We start from the raw sequence: 5,746 nt of genomic DNA on the forward strand, positions 1-5,746 counted from the left end.
CTTTGTGTGGGGCATTTTATCTGATAATTAAAAGGCCTCTGGAGTTACTTTTTTGTCACTATTGAAAAAAAAATTAAACTATTAATAAAATCAAAGTAGCACCATATTTAATTTTTGACAGGAATGAAAATGAGGCTGTGAGGGACTGATGTACAGTGTGTTCAATGAACTGTACTGTTGTTTAACAACATACAAGACAAAAAATACATAAAGCGTTTTTGAAAGTTGTGAATTGTGAACATTTTCATGATTTAGGACCTTTAAACAGTATGGTGTGTATAAAGTCCATAAAGAATTAACAGATGGTAGCAAGCTACAATCATTCAAGTCTAGTTGTATGGAAAAATTCTTTGACGTAGGCCCTGTCCTTTGTCCAAATCCTGGGAATGCGGATTCGGCTGGTCCTGCCTGAAGATGAAGGCAGGCGTGGAGCCTGTCCCCGTCGGATGGACAGGGAACCTGGTGGTGGTGGAGAGGATGGAGAGGAACATCAGCGCCATCAACTGCGAACATAAAAGTGAACGTTCAGTACTTATATACTCCAAGTGTCGAGCAGTAATTGGTCAGAGCTAATAGTTATGAACGAATGATGTGGCATTCGAGTTTTCCGAGCAGAATCTTCACTGAAGCTTTAATTTTCAGTCATCCCTGGTTTTCTTTAAAAACAATCGTAAAAAGCAAGGTTATGAGGCACTTAGAATGGAAACTAATGGGGGGCCCATTTTTGGAGGATTTATAACATTAATTATTCTCATAAAATGTGAAAAGTTATTCTTGTCCTTTTTATGGTTGTTTTAAGGGTTTTAGGAGGTATGTTGTCATGACAATGGAATTGAAAATTTGAATAGTAAGCAAGTTTTCACACTGATGTCATGTTAATATATTATTCACATATGATTTACTTCTTGTGGCTATGCTATTGAAATGGTATTTTAATATTTACAAATAGAGTGGTGCAGGTATGACATCAGAACCCAGAAGACTAATTCGCCGCTGGTTCCTTTGAGATTTTCCTATGGGGAAAAAATGTACATACCCATACCGAAAACACAAATTTTGAAGCTGTTATGTTTATTTTTGAAAACATGTATTTCTAGATAAGACAGTTTGGGGTGTGATTTTGTGCAGTTTATGTGATCAAGTTATGTTTACCACAAGCTTTATTTTACTCATAAATTGAAAAGCCCCATAGAAAAATCTCAAAGGAACCAGCGGCAAATCAGTCTTCAAGGTTCTGACATCATACCTGCACCATTGTCCCCATTTCGTTCCATTGTAAGTGCCTCACCGTAACCCAGATTTTAGCTTTTTTAAATAAAAGGAGGGAAAATTGGAAATTAATTTTTGTTCAGTGTTGTCAATCAAGCTTTAAACTTGTACTGAACCCAGCATATTGCTTTAAAATGGTAATCAGCATCTATGATAGCTACACGAGAGTGTTTGGCTGGAACATTTTAGTGAAAAGTCAGTTTGTTCTAAATTTGTTTGTTTTTTTGTCTTTGTATTTGCTTCATTAGAATATGACATACGATCAATAGCTGGTTATAGTTTGGCTTATGTTTTTGTGCTGTCTGTCGGCAAAAAGCTACATCTTTGTCAAGTTCATATTGGGTGAAAAGATGTTATAAATGCTTCAAGGGCAGCCAAACTTCAGTCTTTCAACAAGTGCTTCATGAACACTTTAATATTGACAAATGTTCCTGACCAGAGCAGAGGCACAGTGGAGCCAGACTCGGTGCTTTCACATCGAATCGCGGGGAAGACAGCCGTTGCACTAGCTCCATCACCATTAGCAGCCCATCCACAGCGTGATCTCTCGGCCATTAGTGTTCATTTGGCAAGACTCTGGGGAGGAGCTCACCATCAGCCTCTCTGCTAACAATCAGATGAATGAGAATGCAGTGGTGAAAGATGCTAGTAATTGAGTCCATTTGTTGTGGACTGTGTATGCCATGGTTCGGACCCAAAGGATGAATAGGAAACACTGTGATGTTCTTGTCACTGTTTTAAACATTCATCTGCAGCACTGGGATATGGCTCTAAAAGCATGTTTTATTTTCACTAATAGAGGTTTAGTAAGGTTAGAAAGCAGAATAAACCTCCAAATAATGTTCTATCAAATTTGAAAATAACCCGCATGAAATTTTTCTACCCTCTAACTGTAAACCCCCAATTTTAAATGTCATTTTAGACCCAAATTTCATGTCGTTTTATGTCACGATCTGCCATTGTTAGCACACTGTAGAACTACAGGAAAAATAGGTTCAAACAATATCTATACTTAGACATAAAACTCAAATAATCTATAATCTATCAATATTTACTCGCCCTTCAATGAAAAAAACACTAAATAATTTACTTAATTTTTCATGACATTTTCACAATGATGTCATTGATGACGTCAGAAGCCTTGCTTGGCCTGGCTGGTTCAGGAAGGGGTTAAAATCTTGTAAATTCACAGTCCTCTGCCCTGTTAAACTCAGCCACTTTCCAGTTTTACACTAATAATATTGCCCCTCCTGCCTATTATGAGCAAACACTTGATTTACACATATTTGATAGCCCCATTCATTTCAAGCCAATAGGAGAAATTAACCCTTTTGTGAACCACTTGGATGAAAGGCTTCAATGCTTCATACGGCTTCATCTCGCCATCACTACAGGCAGGGTCAAACACCAGCAAACAATCAATTAATCCAGGAAGAGACAAGAGTAATCCACAAAACAGGCGAAGGGCAGGGCAGGCAGCAAACAATCAGAAACAAGGAAACAGTCCAGGGTCAAAAAAAACACCAAGGCAAGGCAAGAAAACACGGAACTAGGAAACATGGGAAAACACAAAGATGTTACAGGCTATCAATACTCAGCAGTGTGAGTGCATGTATGTGCATCTTTTATAGTGTCACTGATGGGAAACAGGTGTGAGTGTGATAATGAGTTCCTAGGCAGAGGTTATGGGAAATGAAATCCGGGGTAGAGTGGCAAGAGTCAGGGGTGCCCTCTGGTGGAGTTCATGGGCACTCCAGCTGGAGATTGTGACATATAAAATTAGCAAAGGAAATAAATAATTGGCCGGTTACATTTTGATGGGTTTGGGATCATAACTTTTATATTTACTCAGAGAATCCTTCTAAAAATGTAAACAAACAATTCCAAGTAAAATATACTTCTAAGTTCAAACTTTAATTTCTAAAGGCTTACATTGAGAACTAATATAGAATTTACTCTTTTTTAATTCTTGTGAACTAAATTACTTAATGTAGAAATAACATTTGTTTTTCTGTAGTATTTACTTCACCACAGAATTATTTTTATTAGTGTTGCAATGATGCATTAAATTGATCAACAGTGACGTAAAGACTTTTATAATGTTACAAAAGATTTCTATTTCAAATAAATGCTGTTCTTTTTAATTACTTTAATTATTTTAACTATTAAAAATGTAAAACTGTTTTCAACACTAAGCAGCAAATCAGCATATTAGAATGGTTTCTGAAGGATCATGTGATACTAAAGACTGGAGTAATGATGCTGAAAATTCAGCTTTGCATCACAGGAATAAATTATATTTTAAAATATATTCAAATAGAAAATGGTTACTTTAAACTGTAATAATATTTAACATTATTAATTTTTTACTGTATTTTTGATCAAACAAATGCAGTCTTGGTGAGCAAATATATTAAAAAACATTTGAATGGTAGTGTATATTTTAAATAAAGTGCATATTTTTATAATAATTTAAGATAAATAGTTCTACCTTTTTCAATATTAAACAGAAAAAAATATATATTTTATAGTTTTGAAGTCAACTACCTCTTGGAGTTTTGTGATGTAACGTCTTGTATCGTATCAGACTTTAAATATGAATATCATTATTGTATTCAACTTTAAATATTGCTCGTTTGTAGGGATCTATTTTGTGCCATTTACATTTTGATCAGGCAATAGTACCATAAATAATGGATAAGCAGACATTCAGATATTCAGTCTTCACTGTATGGCAAATCTACATGCATAATTAAGATATCAATGTTTAATACTATTCTACAAAGTACCACAAAACATCAATAAGATTTTCAGGCAAAATATCACATCATGCATTCACTAACTTGTACAGTATATTTGTGCAATATCAGTTCTCAGTCTGTATGACATATGTGTATGCTACAAGTCTAGCCAAACCTGAAATCCTATAATTACCGGTATTACATAAGGGAATTTGTGCATTGCATAGTGTTTTGAATACTAACACCTAACAGCGAGTGAATGGGTTAAAGGCTATTTCAGTTCACTGCTCTGTGTTTTTATCGATTTCACGAAGTGACATCATGGATGCCGTCTGTGATTATGGTGAACTGTGGCAAACACAAAGCTTTGGCAGAGTGAAAGTAACAGCACAAACATAAACAAAACACAATCTTGTGTTTTTATCACCTGAAAAACGTACCACCTCTTTGTTTCTTTAGAAATATAAAAAAAACAAATGCAGAGAAATTATATCTTGTTTGCTTGTTAGGTGCTTGTTGCTTGCACTGTATCCATTCTATTTTGTCAGCTGAGCCAAATCCACCTTGCATTAATTTATCTCCAGCGAAATACTGCTGTAAGGGTTTTAGTCTACCACCACAAAGAAAACAAGGCAAAACTGTAACAAAAAAAATTAATGAATTTAGGTCTGGCACACTGTGAGGCAGTGCTGCAAAAAAGAAAAGAAAAAACGATTTTGATGCCAAGTTTGTTGCCTAGCAACACTCTCTCTCTTTCTCTCTCTCATTCTGCCTGGTTTAGTTCTGTCCCATTTGGGAAAATAAAATAGACAAAAAAAAGTTTCAAATAGAACTTCCCTTTTCATTTTACTCAATCTATATTTGCTGTAAAATCCCATTTTAGGTTAACCTAAGTTACTGGTTTCCAGCTAGTCATTAGCTGGTTGACCAGCCCCCATCTTTCCAAAACCAGCCTGACTAACTGTTACAAAAAGCTGGAAACTGGTTTTAGTTGGTTTGTGAGCAGCTAGAAACCAGTTACCATCAGGATTTAATGTCACACGTTAATATTCAACTCACTGCATCCTCATTGTTTGGCCTCTACCAATAAAAGTCCAATTAAAAATGCTCCAAATGTCATTTGTTTTCTAGCACCTCATACAGTGCTCAACATGCAGTGCAGTTTCACTGCATTTTCAGAAGCAGGATATGCCTCCCTATTTCACATAATCGAATGGCATCGTAATTGTATTACAGCAGCAATGCTGAAATTTGATAGAGACAATGTAATATTTCCTCCTTTTCCTCTTCATCCTGATTCCTGACACAGCAGTCCAGTAGTACAAAAACTCCTGTGTGCTTTGGTCGGGCCACAAATATTATATGTGACCCTGGACCACAAAACCAGTCATAAGAGTCCATTTTTTTAAATTGAGATTTATACATCATCTGAAAGCTAAATAAATAAGCTTTCCATTGATGCATGGTTTGTTAGGATAGGACCATATTTGAAAATCTGGAATCTGAGGGTGCAAAAAAATTTAAATATTGAGAAAATCGCCTTTAAAGTTGTCCAAATGAAGTTCTTAGCAATGCATATTACTAATCAAAAATTATGTTTTGATATATTTACGGTAAACAATTTACAAAATATCTTCATGGAACATGATCTTTACTTAATATCCTAATGATTTTTGGCATAAAAGAAAAATCAATAATTTTGACCCATACAATGTTTTTTTGGCTATTGCTACAAA

The sequence above is a fragment of the Sinocyclocheilus anshuiensis genome, unplaced genomic scaffold (assembly GCF_001515605.1).
Source record: "Sinocyclocheilus anshuiensis isolate Anshui unplaced genomic scaffold, SAMN03320099.WGS_v1.1 scaffold205, whole genome shotgun sequence".
Classification (NCBI taxonomy): domain Eukaryota; kingdom Metazoa; phylum Chordata; class Actinopteri; order Cypriniformes; family Cyprinidae; genus Sinocyclocheilus; species Sinocyclocheilus anshuiensis.